Source organism: Periophthalmus magnuspinnatus, chromosome 22 (assembly GCF_009829125.3).
Source record: "Periophthalmus magnuspinnatus isolate fPerMag1 chromosome 22, fPerMag1.2.pri, whole genome shotgun sequence".
Classification (NCBI taxonomy): Eukaryota; Metazoa; Chordata; class Actinopteri; order Gobiiformes; family Gobiidae; genus Periophthalmus; species Periophthalmus magnuspinnatus.
In genome coordinates, this window is record NC_047147.1 from 13,386,850 (window position 1) to 13,401,090 (window position 14,241).

The following is a 14,241-nucleotide window of genomic DNA, read 5'->3' on the forward strand; positions in this document are numbered from 1 at the left end:
GAGGTAGGTCGGGAGGCCACACATTGGAGCTTATTTAAGTCACATTTAATAATAAACAAGTCGGATGTTTTAGTTGTTAGTCAAGTTATGGCAATGGGATCCCAATAAACAGCATTCAGAGATTCTATCTACCATGAATGCTTCCAAATCTATATTACTTTTTCAAGTGGTTACAATAATAGGATCATTCCAATAGCAATAAACAATCCCAAGAAGTACTGTTCTGTCTTTTGAATGGTCAATAATAGTCCTGAAAATGGCATTCATACTCGGGGAGTCACGTGACTGAAACCCATAAATAGGTTAATACCAATAGACACTACTACTGCATTGGCTACTTTTGGGATATAGTCGACTATTTCCAATCTATTGAATTACAATGGGAAGACCTTGGGCATTTAGCTGTTTCTTAGACAAACTTTATTGGGTTTCTTATTACAGTACTACTATTTAGAGTCCTCAAAAGTATTGAAAATTTGATACTAATTGATACTAAAACGAGTATCAAAACTAGATACTTATTTGAGCTGGTTTTGATACTAAAAGAGTTAAATTCACAGTACAGAATTGAATCTTTCCTGAATAGCTTAGAATGATCTTGAGCTGTATCAGTACAAGTATTAGATCACATAGTATACGCCCATGGAGCACTATGGAGCCTACCTGGATGAGTGAGGGATTAGACATAGTGTTCTTAATTGTCACTGTGGCATCAGAACTGGTATTGAGTATCAAGTCTATCACTTAGAGTACTAAAATTTCAACCTCGATTTCAATACTAACCACTACTATAAACTACTAAACTCCCCATTTTGTCCTGTGGAAACATGATCACACAGTAGCTTCATTCACTTCTGTAATCAAATCGGTAAACACATCTTATCTGTCATCATGTAGACATATGAAAGTGTGGTATTAAAGCTTGACTCAGCTCTTCCTCTACATGTCACACCTGGTTTATCAAGCGCTACAGTTGGTTTCATTGTTCCCGTTTTGTATATACGGCTTCCCTCATAAGAGAGCTAGGTTTACTCTGTCCCAACACCTGCTCTGTGTGTGAGCCGCAGCACCACATAGTAATTATCTCTGAACAGCAGTGTCTACCTGTGTGAATATGACTGAGGAACACTGGGATCACTGGAGACAAATAAACAAGGAAATACTGACTCATCAACACAGAAAGAAGAAAAAGAAACAAGACCTGTTTTTTTTTTTTTTCAGTTGGTTTTAAAAGTAAATGACATGAGTTACTTTCTACCCCTGACACGCTTTAACAAGGCATTTTAATTAACTATTAACTATTAACTATAGGTCAATTTTGGGAACAAATTGTGTTTTTGTGATTCATGTTTAAAAAGGATTCTGTTCAGAGTGCGCATTTAAAACAACTTTGAGAGAAGACTGAAATTTAAACTGATAAACTAATACTAATCCCACAAAATTCAGAAGATGTTTGTAGAGGTTGAAACTACACATGCAAATAATTATTCCTATATAAAGACAGAATATTTTCTTGGCAGATGACATTGTATTATTATATTAAGATTTGCTGTGCCAACTCACATTTAGATTTGAACCCTACTATAAACATAACTATAATTAGACTAATAATATTAAATATAATAACTAATAGCTCTAACTAGGTTCAAACTCAGACTAAACATTTTATTGCTTGTTTTCTTGTACGCTGAACAGGAAAAACATTGCTAACATGCTGCAGGCCATTACATTTGGACAATAAAAGAAATAGAAGCACGCACAGTAACCTTGTGATATCCGTAGCACTTATAAAATATGTTAGTCATGGGGGAATAGGCACACTTAAATGTACAATACATTTATATACATTAAATAGCATTTCTTTGTATTCTAGTGCACTGATCAACCATGCACACAGGTCCAGTATCATGCACGTCTGCCCTCCCTCCTGCTGTCCTCCAATCTGTCCAGTCCCCTCCACTTTGTCACCAGCACCTCCACAGGCTCCCCAGACACCCCACTGATTGGATTAAACATTCATGATCATGTTTATTAATGACCAGCAGGCTTAAAGGATCTGACACACCGATCTTTGCTTTTCCATCATAGACACATAGGCTATACCGTTTAATGTTGGACTAACAAAGAGTGGGTTTCCGCTCGCTCCCTAAGGTGGAGGGGTTAGACTGAGGAGCCCGCTAGGAACATCTGTGACAGGCTGTCCCAGAAGAGACTCCTCACTGACAGAGAAGAAGTCCCACAGGGGAGAGAGAGGAGGATATGCCTAGGCAGGGTGTAGAGACTTTTGTGCAGTGTAGTAATATAGTAGTAAACAAAGAGTGTGTTACTGCATAATAGGAAAGTCAAAAAAGAAAGTGAATGCATACAGTTTGAAAGTACAGACATTGCACAGTGAAGTTAGTCAAAGGGCTAGATAAAAGTGTAATTTTGTCTGCTAAATTTCTTAGAAATCTTCAAAATGGCTACAGCAGTAATCAATATTTCATAAAAGTGGTCCAAGGAAAAGCTCGGTAGAGACTCGACAACAGATGATGCATATAGGGAGTGAAAGCTGGCCAGTGTGGTCCCATCCAACAGACACACAATCATACCAACCATTTCTAAAGATGTTAGGTTAGAAAAGTTAGTTTCTTGTAAATGTAGGCACATATAAGATAGTCAGAACACAAAATAGTAATGAGTAAATGTTATGTTCAGACTGGATTTAGATACAAAGAAAAAGGCTTGATGCTGCCTGATATTACTGTTTTCTGCATAAAATAGTGTTTCTCTTATAGTACTCTGTGGCCTTATTTGATCTGACATTCACTGGTTTCCAAATAATGAAAAGTTAAGACTGTTGTCTTAGCGACTAACAATTAAAAACAAAAAATATATATATATATTCATTGAATGAGAAAAAAGTCCTCAAAATGTAGCATAGAACAGCAAGCTGAAATCCATGAAAAGATCCAGAATTGTAAAACTATTCTGGAACTTTCCAAAATTGTATCCCATTATGTGTGTTTTTTCAGTATCAATACTTGTTCAAATCTAATTCTTGAGTTTTGATATTACGGTAGTTTTACCATTGATTAGTATTTAGGTATCAATCTTTTGACAACCCTAAAAAATAGGATTAAAAATCTAATAGACCGACCTCCATCATAGAAACACAGGTGGTAAAAATCCATGCTGCTTTTTAATCATCCTTATATTCAACCATCCCAATTACCTTCAATGTACTTAACCTTTCATCTTACTGGGCTTGTGATGTGATACAAAAGCGCACATGTTTTGCCCAGCGGCACATATATATTTGACAGATGAGTGATGAGGCGGCCCGTGCTGATGCTGCACTCCTCACATGCTCCTGTCCGCTCGCTCCTGCCTCCTCTTCTGTCCTCATTATGCTACCACTGTGTCTCCACTCCAGTATTATCTTTTTATTCAGTCCTTAGAGTCATACCACAGACTTCATTTTCAGTGTCACCTTTGTACAGGGCATTTTTCATCCACCGGTGAAGACAGACAAAACCGGGCATATGCTCTGTCACTGTCTATGGGGCTTAGCTAAAATTCATAATAACATTGTTTTAAGTTGGTCAAGGATAAATATGGAACCATAAATGAATACACACTAAAAATGAAGAACAAAATTATAACGGAATTACTGGGGGTTAAAATGTATTCGTAGAGGTCTTAAGTATCAGCAAGATGTCTTTTGTCTCGCAATGGTTAATATATAGTGCCTAGACAATTATCCTTCTGCATTACTTTAGATTAGGGGTGAAAGAAATACATGGTGAAGGGAATGAATCAAGCCTAAATCTTTTTCTTTGCGCTTACACTGGCCCCTAGTGGCTGAAGATAGAACAAATCTCACAGTTGTAAAAAAAAATCTTTATAAATCCCAGTATTGTAGACTCATCCTGGAATGTTATGACTAAAGCAATACAAGTTATAATGCTACACTAGACAATATAAAAACCTAATTGAGAAAAACTGTCTCTTTGAAATGACCTTGGTGGTAGTTCAAACAAAGGGGTCAGAGGTTGTGGAAGAGGTGGCGAGGACATTTTTCTTTTGTCCCAACAGAAATGTGACCTGCCCCTTTACTCTGTCCTTCACTCCTTAGGTGGGCCGCAAGGACGGCAAGCAAGGACACTAGGAAACACTCTAGATACCTACACTGCTAGAGACTATGAAAAGGTTCTATCTTAAGTAACCACGGGGAATTAACAAAGTGTGGAATAAAACATACCAACTGACCTTGAAAACAGATACTGCACTGCGCAGTCAACAGCCTCAGTGCTCTTATAGAAGAAAGCATTAGACATGAAAGCACCATTCATCAGTTCATCTGTGTAATTACAAGTCAAACTGCAGGCTGTGCATCCAGTGTAGCAATTAGTGGTGTGTGTCAGCTGTAAAAGTGGTTTATCAATCCTTTTTATTAAGGCCTTTTAACCAAACAAGGTGGGTCAGAATACCAAGGGCCAGAGATGACTAAATCAAATCTTAAGTGTAAAAAACACTAAAAAAACACTAAAAACACTTTACAATAGTCCTTGTGATTGGAGATACTGAGTGAGTTTAGCAGAGTCGGCAAATTATGAAAACTTTATAACTTATTATTTACCAATGTTGCAATATGTAAATTATTATTAATTATGGTACAATTAACAGTATTTTTTCTGGCTCAAATGTCAATAACTAAGGCCATAAGGAGTGGTCTATGGTAACAGTACAGTACAAACCTATGCCTCTCCCACACACACATCAGAGCCACAGCAGAACTAATCCACTTTCACAGCCCAAATAAAAGCTCCCACATGCATACTGCCATTAGGTATTATTAGGCTAATAGGTAAACACAATGATGCACGTGCATATGGCTGCATGAGAAACTGAAGAACACATTTTTACAAGCACGTACAACATCTGCTTATGATTAGGTGGACACCGAAAATGTGTCTGTATAATTATAATTTAGGTTTTATAATCTAGACAAGCACATCCCTGCCATGGGAATAGAACATCATCACTGTATTGTGCAAAAACACACCGGCCTATTTCAACATGGTCTAGTGTCATCAAATGATTTTAATTGGTATTGGATTGGTAGGGACTGTTTGCCTTATTTCTATAAGCATATACATATTTTCATTTCAGTAGAAGAATACATTTTCAACAAGTAAAGTTCCACAGAGATAACCAAGTAACTTTCTAGCAATGTACTGTTTAGCTTGTAAACAAACCTGTCTAGACAGTTGAAAACATATATCAGTTTTCCTTTCACAACTCACTATCGTCACTTTACCCAGCTCTTAAACAGACCTGAACCGAAGCCAGCCCAACCAGACATGCAATTAAGTTACTATGAGTTACATCTATAGGTGATGATTTTGTGGGAAACCCTTGAGGTATTGGCATGTTTTTAATTAGGAGAGTCAAAATGAGCAAATTTTAACAAGGCAATTTAAAACACTCTGTATAAAGTGTTAAGGACTTAATAAATGTGGGAATGTCAACACTAACAACACTAGCGTGCAGTAATTTGTTCCTGTTATTTATTTTATAACACCAAAAACAATGTCATACTTTTGTTGGTTTTAAATACAGGTCAAGCTTCCTTTTTATTTCCCCCATTCTTTCCAGATAGCATTGGGGTTAGAATGTACTAAAATGAGTTTGAGCAAAACAAATCACATTATACACTTAACAGAATAGCTGCATTCAAACAAATTGGAATCAGCCGTTACTACTTTGCTGATAGTGAAGGCAGTCTTTGTTTGTCACCTTGTACCATGCAGGAGACGTTAGTAGTAATTTGAACTGGTGATAGCTCAATCAAGTGTTCTCTATTCTCAGGGCCTTGTCCCATGCAAGTCCTACTTCTATCTATTTTTGTTTGAATTTTACTATATGGCAATCAGGCGTAACAAGACCACCTTCCTCATTTTATAGTTGCTTTATGTTATGAGCACCTAATATGCAGGCCCAAAGTCACACAGCAATGTATTATGTTTCTTTCTACAAGTTATTGTAGCTATATTTGCTTATCAGAAAACTCAAGCCAGTCTCCAGTCTACACATGCATCATGGGTCACCACTGTTAAGCCCCTCTACTCCCCAGCCATTACAATTTAGCCTCTTGTCAAGCCCTTTTCAAGCCCTTTTCAATCTGCTTCCTGCTCTTTCCTTTTTCTTATGTATCAGCTTTTCAGGGCCTCATATGGACCTGTTTGTAGTCTAGTTGTGATATTTCTTCCTTTTGGACACGGTGCAGTGCCTCTGTGTCTGACCTGACTCAGTGAGGAAAACGTGATTTTAAAGGCCAAACCATTTCCTGGGAAAAGGTACTGGACTGTAGAGATCTAATGTAAGGACCTCGGAGGGGGTCTAAGCTTTGGACAACGCTGGATTTATTCAGAAAATTGTAAACTAGCAGAACAGAAAAATATAATGTTATATTTATCATTGTAATAAAAACATTGCAGTGCTTGGTTTATTTTAGCACCAAGCACCAGGGAAGCCATTTTAGAATAGTTACCTTGAGACATTAATTTGTCCTCGTCCTTGATGGGCTGAGGGTTCGGCCTGTCATAGCTGTTTTGGGTTTGGGGTGGGGTCCTCCCTGGATAATCACTAGTTCAGCACAAGGCAAGAAGACACAATAACAGACATCTCTTGACAGAACCAAAAATATTTTGACATTTTTCACTCATTGGTTTACTGCTGCAAGTCTTGCAAGCTGCAAAATACTAAATACTGTAAGTCAGAATAATATCGGTAAGCTACTGCAGCTCACATTTCACTCCTTGTCTTCATTGATTTCTCATTAGTTAAACCTGCCCAGCTCCATTAAAAGGCCTCACTGAAAGGGTGCGTTTTTTTCCTCACCTCTTCCTTCCCCCTTCCAAGTGCTAATGCAGACACCCTTTGTCTGTTGTACTTTGAAGTCACAAACCCCACAAGTGCGGGGTTGTTACAAGTGGTTTTGATTTGAGAATGTTCACCCTACCCCTGTCTACACTAAACAACGTGTTTCTTGTGTTGTCTGGCACACATACTTTCTTCGAGACAACCACAGAGAAGCACCTCAGCTGGCTTTTGAATTGACTGTATGAGTAAGCCAATTTTCTACCAAGACACTGCAAGACATGACAAATGAGAGGAGTAATTACATAGAAATTGAGAATAGGGTTCACAGCTCAGTAGTTCATACTGTGGCAATAATGGCCACATCAGATTATATAGAATGGGAGAGGTGAGCGAAGCACTTAGCCGGGTATCCCTTGGTGTAGAATAGACCATTGGAAAGCCTGGGCTATTACTACAGAACAAAGCAGTGGCTTGAATGGTGTATGACAGGACCAGAGCTGTGGGCAATTCTCATTTTAGAAGGTAGACATTGAAAAAAAACATTGAGCCTGCAAGCATGTCTGTCAAATGTATACTGTAACTGAGCAATTAGCTAATCATACGTGCATAATGACAGCAAAGTCTGAGTGAGTTAGTTTGGCTTTTTAAAAAACAGTTTTACCAGGAATTGTGAATTGAATTTGGGCAAATGGCAATAAAAAGATTCTGATTCTCAAAATAGGCTAAAAGAAAAAAACAAAACAAAATATAGGTACAGGCAAAAATGTGTGAGCAAATGTAAAACTGAGGGACAGCATGAAAAACTATATAAAGCTAAAGACTGTTTTTAAAAAATTACTGGCAATTAAGTGTCTGGGTCCGTTTCAACCATCATATTGCTGGCTCTGCTGAGAGTCTGGGAGTGGTCCTGCTGGTAGGTGGCCGGATCTCCTTCAGAGCCAATTATGAGTAATAAGATGCGGAGTGACCAGAGCTCTGATAGCTGCGAGACGGCACACATGGACTAGATTTACACTGCAGTACTGAGGAATACATGAGAAATGTTTACATTACATAGAGACAACCTCCAGAAAACATAATAAATAAGTAAATAATCTGTAATAAGAAATAGAAATAGCCAGAAATAAAGGCTATAAAATCTGAAATCTGAAAAACTTGGTCTGGCCATCTCAGGAGAATAATAGACATGTAAAAGTGTCAAGTTATGAGTAGAAAGCATGCAGGGCTTATAAAACTAGCTACATTTAGTTAAAAAAAAAACACGTGGTGACTTTACTTAGTCATTGTTATGCGTGGGGCAGTTTGGGAGGAGGAAGCTGTGAGCATTCATCCCTGTTACTGCCCAGTGAACAGGTTGATGAGTGAAAAAGATAAATTGTTATCTCAAGAAACTGCCCTGGCTTTTGATTGTATCAGGTAACTATTTATCCAACAGGTTTGTGGGAAACTGGCCTCTAATTATTATGTTCCAACAAGTCATTTGATAGAAAGGATAATGTGGAACAGTGCTTTGGTATCAAGTCTGTTGTGGTGTATTGATAATGGCTGGTAATGTGCGCAGGTTAATAAAGTAAGGTTATAAAGTAAACCAACAATGAAAGTTTGGGAATCTACTTTACGCACGGGACGCACGGGTTAGTTTAGTCTGAGTATCGGCCTCACCATTCCCTGGACACCGTGAGTTGAGCAGAAGAGCCGACTCGAGCACCTCCGCCCCCATCCTCCTCTTCTCCGTGTCCGTGGGAAGGAGGAGTTTAACCCCACATTGTCTGGGAGGAGTCCGCACAGTCTCCTGGTGCTCCGTCCCACGAACATTAGCAGCGGTTGAAACGAGGGAAATCGTGGACATACGGCAAGAGAAAAACGAGTTAGATGTTCATAAATGTAAACAAACATTATTGAGATTAGCCAGATAGGGAGGAACCACGTGGATGCAGTATGCTAGCGCGCGCACACTGGAGACATTAACCGGTAAGTTGCAGGCTAACTTATTTACACTCACTGCGAGATCAGCTTTGCGCGCTTCTCATTCAAATATACACGGATTGGTATTTAAAACGTTGACTTTGTGTTTGTGTTTCTTACTTTTGGGAAAGCGTGGGCTGTTTTGTTACTTGGTATATGATGTGTGTTGCTCTTACGTCGTATTAACTTGCTGTGGATACATTTAGGGTTTGTGCGTCTTGCGTAAAAGACGCACGAACACGCAACAGAATGCATGTGAACCGAACTGCAATGTGGTTCTTTTACAACTGTTCCAGATAGATTGTTTTTATAGCAGCTGTTACTTTTCCTAATTAGACCAATGTGATTGTGACAGCGTGATGTGTTGTAATAGCCTAGGTGATGCAGTGCGTGAGCTTTGGTTCATAAATTACTATGTTTTAAACTTAATTAAGCTATCATACTAAAGTGATTTCTGGTTTGTTACTCCATTCCACACAAAGCTTCTCAGTGGGTGATTAAAGTTCAACATGTAGCCACCAGCACTGTCAATGTCTTCCTATTACCCCTTCTTTCTTTCACCTAATTTATGGAGTGAACGATTGAGATCAGAGGCCAAACATTCTTAACACCATGGCATGTTTTATAGTTGCCTTTAGAAGTGATTTGGCCTGGCCTTTATTGTCATAAGGCCGTGTGTTGGGGTGGAAGGATCTCCTCAGCTCATACAAGACAACAAAAGGAATCTGGAGACCCCTGGAGTGTGAGGGCTGGCCCAGGGCAACACAGCCAAAATGCAAGGTGGAGGGCTGTGATTGTGCCATTTGGCCTGGAAACCTATGCTTGTGTTAATACCTTTGCACACTGCTGGGAAGAGCTGTAAAGAAAAAACACTAAGCTAATGTTTTACCTAAGTCTGGGATGGCCATTGATTTATATTAGGGAGTGGTGCAGAAGAGCTGGACAGAATATCTTTGTTGTTATCTTTAAAATTGACTTTTGACTACAGCAATTTTTATATGTCAAGAAATATAAACTAATAAAAATGCTCCATCTGAAGGTCTGTTTTTTAGCTGTTGGATTGTTTTAACTATTCTTTTATTTTAAAAAATACAATTGAATTTACTCTTACTGCCTGTCATTTGTTTTTTCCAATATGTCCACTTTGGTGTGGTGCAGACCAGGCAGATGGAAAGACACCTTATTAGATCACCATAATGCCTTAATTGTAATTTGATCGGAGTCAATGTATCTTTCTGTTCAGAACTGAAAATCCCCCCTGTGCTTATTTACTTTTGCAGAAGACATGCTGATTGGTAGTTTTTCATATTATGCCCTCCTACCTGTTCAGTGAACTCCTCAGAAATGCTTATTTACTTACATAATCTATGTTGTTGAAGCTTGCTGCCTGTTTTCAAAGATTGGTAATTGAACCAGTGGGTCAGGAGCAGCAAGCGGGGTATGCATACTTTGGCATTTTGCGGTTCACATATTTCGAGGCCAGAGAAAAGCCACAACCACAAGGAACATTCTGTTTTTACAGTTCTGTTTTCTACCATGGCCGGGCTCGTGTCCTGAACTTTGGAAATGGCGATGGAGTCCGGATCTTCATTAATTGTTTATAAAAATTTTCTGACGCTAGTTATGGATGCCACTCTGCAGGCATGTCAGATGATGCCGTTGTTTACAAGTGAGAGGGGGAGCTAATTCTGTCCTTATATGGGTCAATGTGACATGATCTGTGATATGTGATTGTTCAACAAAAAAGCCTTAGACATTTGAAATAGACCTGATTGTACATAAATTCTTTACCCTATATCGCAGTGATACAAATCTAAACTGCAGTGCTAAGTCAAACCAAAACCATGTTCCCCATTTTTACAAAAAAAAACAACAAAAAAAACAAACCATTATCAAAACAAAACACACATTTTCTAGGCTGTCAGTCAACATACCAACAATGTAATGACACCAATTTGTTTTAGTATTTCTTGCACTGACATCGCTTGATTTACACCAAACTCCAACATGTGTTCTGTCTCCATGGGCCATTTTGCAGGACTCTGAGTGCACCATTGTTGTTAATTGTAAAGAGCTTGAACAGAGGCTGAGAATGTTTCCTGTCTTCTCCCGGCACATTTCTCTCCATATAAGGCTGTGTGCATGTGACTTATCTGGCAGCGCTAACATCTGTGCTTACTGTCACACAGAGATGAAGGCCTTCCACTGTTCGGAGGTACAGAAAGCTGCTGCCGGGGCTCACCATGGCATAGAGCAGTAACAGCAAACTTTTATCAAACACTGCTTAGATTACAACATCTTTTCAAGTTGTTTTACACAAAGCAGCTTGCGAGAGGAGTTTCCATTTCTCTCTCCAATGCAGAGATTATATTTGGGTTGCGCGAGGCAAGATATGCCAACAGTGCCTGGAGTGGTGGCTATAAAAAGCAGGTGAATTGAAAGTTTGTGTTGACAGGCGCTTGGCTTTGACTTTCAATTTGTGGTCTCTTTATGCCACAGAAAATGCACTGACCTCTGGGTAAACTACAATGCGGAGAACAAATACTGTGATATAACTGTCCAGGAGTGGTCCATGTAGTTTCTTAGCGTAACTAAAACTGCATATTTTTATCATTTGCACTGAATGAATTGTACCTAATGTGTGAAACCTGTTATTGTGTTGTGAGGTTACATCTACCTTAATTTTTTAGTGCATACTTTGGTGCTCATAGAAGTTACCAGTAATGTAACTCACATAATATGGTAATAATATGCACTGACACATACATTATTAAACATGACCCAGTATTAAATAGTTTTGCTTGTCTATCAATACACAAAAACATTGGAGGATCTGTTCAGTCAGCACAATCCCCTACTTTGTCAGACAAATAGGAAAGCTTATGCCCAACTCCTCTTAGCACCAAGCAACCCATCGACACACATACACACTCTTAACAACCCTAGCCCCTAACATAGCGCTATATATTAAAAATGATTAGTTATGTTTGTGCGGAAGATAAAGATGAAATAGTGATGGAGGATGGGGTGTTATCCAGCAGACGACTGAGGTCAAAGGTGAGAAAGGGAGTGGGCTTTGCTTTTAACCAGTGCCAGAAGACTCGTGACTTCAGACTTTCATTAACCTTTAGGAAATAACTTCTGCACAAGCCAGTACCGGCCCTTTTACCCATAGCCTTATAAATCAGAGCCCAATTGAGGTACATGAAGGAAAAAGGCCCCATGATAGCGATAGATAAGCCATACATGTAATACCTCTGTGACAACTACACTGTGTACAATATTTCTGTCTAGAGAAAGTGCCATTTCAGCGATATGACAGTGTGAGTTATAAAGTCAGTTATTAGACCATCAGAAGGTGTAAATGATGAGCTAGGTAGTTCAGTGCATAAAGTGAAGATATGTATTTGCTAATGGAATGGTTGACTTTTGCTTCATGTTTTAGTGGTGTGAAAATACCATATGTAACTTAAAAAAAAATTGATTTCCACAAGACAAGAGTCACAGCAGATATTAAAGCATTTCATTTGCAGATCACTTGAACACTACTTCACAACATACCGCCCACATATTTTCGCTTTCTATTTTTGTTTTATTGTCACATTACTTTGCCTTTTGTCTATTATCTTTCAGGATTTCTGCACCGTGTATGCCGCATATGCCACTCAATTCTTAATCAACCAGCTGTCTAGTTGAGCCGAGCCGAGCGTGTCACTTCTACAGGTTAATCCTAATAAGAATTGAAATCATGATTGATCTGGTTTAACTCGGTCCAGTGGTCTCAAGCTCCTCCTAACTAACCTTGCTAACCTATTGAGAAGGCAAACACAGCTGGTGCCATGGGGCTAAGTGTCCGCTGCTGGGATGTCTCCTATTGGTGCCTTGTGTCGTGTATTGTCCTACAATGATGGATGGGAATTGTAGATACGTATTCTGCAACACATATTCCACCTGTTTATTGGCAATGACTGGCATGTTATTGAGTATATGACGGTTGCACGCGTAAGAATACATGTATTTATTGGCCATGAGGATACAACTTCACAATAATAATGCTTATCTTAAGAAAAGTATCAACACAGTATTTTTGAATATAGCAATTTGTAGTATAAATCAGCAGATCAGCTAAAAAAGACCCAAAACCCATAAGAGAAAAGATACTATATGATAAAAATCAGGATTCTTTCTTTTCCCTGTCAACCAAATAAATATGCAGAATGTACTTATCCCCCAGCTTTGTACTCCTGACTTAACAAGAGCTTAACAACTGAAGATGCTGCAATCTGGTCACTCAGAAAAGTTGACAGATGCTGTGCCAAAAGTGGACAAATGCTTTGCCAAAAACATTATTATGTCTACTAGACTACAAAGCCAAATGTTATTTGAAGTTTCACATATTTAAGCAACTGTAGCTTGATGTAAAAAGTTAGTCAACTGCTCATATCGATTATAAAATGACCTATAAAACTTACATGCTGTATTCTTAAATAGTGATATTTTATTTCCTTTATTCAACCCACTGGACTGAAAGATATGACATTTCCTTATCTGCTCTCTCGCCTGGGTCCTTTGAAAGACATGAACTCCTTAGGTCACTGTTTGGAAGCTATTGTAAATGCATTATACAGGGGCATTTTCAGCCTCATTAGCACTAGCATGACTGACCAGACTCCTCCCTCTTCTAACTATGTGTGGTTTGATCTCCAGGACAGATATGCTCCTTACTTCTATCTCTCCATCTCCAAGCTTTGTCATTTTAGCTCAGCCATTTGACGAGTGGCCAGGGTAAACAAAGACTACTTTAGGTCACCATGTTGTAATCTTGGCATCTACCACCAAAGAAGCTAATGACTGCAAATAGCGTTTTTACTTGGAAATTTTCCTGTACCTTAATGAAAAAATGTTTTGTTGTGATCTAATCTATGGGAAGATTTGATTTCTTTTTTATTAGATTTTGCTTCAGTACGTTTTATGAAAAATGTGTGTGGTCCTATTTTTGCAATATTCTCTTTGATACCCAAGATTAACTTTCTCTTTTTTTTTCTTTGCGTAATTTCCTTCACCTCCACAAATATTCCAGCTTCACATTTTTCTGGCCTTGGACTTCCAAAGACTCGAGACATGAGACCCTCTGGGCTGTTACATAAGCACAATTTTACCAAACAGAATTACTTTTTCAGTCAGAGGAATAAAGTTACTTAGAGTCTGCTGAGAGGTCTTTGCAACCCTGTACTGGCTGGGTTGTTTTTCATATTGATGCAAACAGGTGCTATGGACTGAATTTCATCTAGGTGTGTATTGCACATTGGGAAATAAAGAAATAGAAGATATCAGATCCTTGTTGAGGCTATGCCAGATAAAGCTGGTTTTGGGCTGTTTCTGAACTTGTAGCACAAACTCATGCAATTT

The 14,241-nt window shown here is 38.6% G+C and overlaps 1 protein-coding gene across 1 annotated transcript in view; it reads left to right on the forward strand.

Moving 5' to 3' along the window:
- The first annotated feature begins 8,650 nt into the window (after window positions 1-8,650).
- Window positions 8,651-14,241, forward strand: part of LOC117390240 (rho guanine nucleotide exchange factor TIAM2) — a 68,871-nt gene continuing 63,280 nt past the window's right edge. The window contains exon 1 of the mRNA XM_033987931.2: window positions 8,651-8,838. The gene's annotated coding sequence lies outside the window, so the exon portion shown is untranslated. The remainder of the gene's footprint in view (window positions 8,839-14,241) is intronic.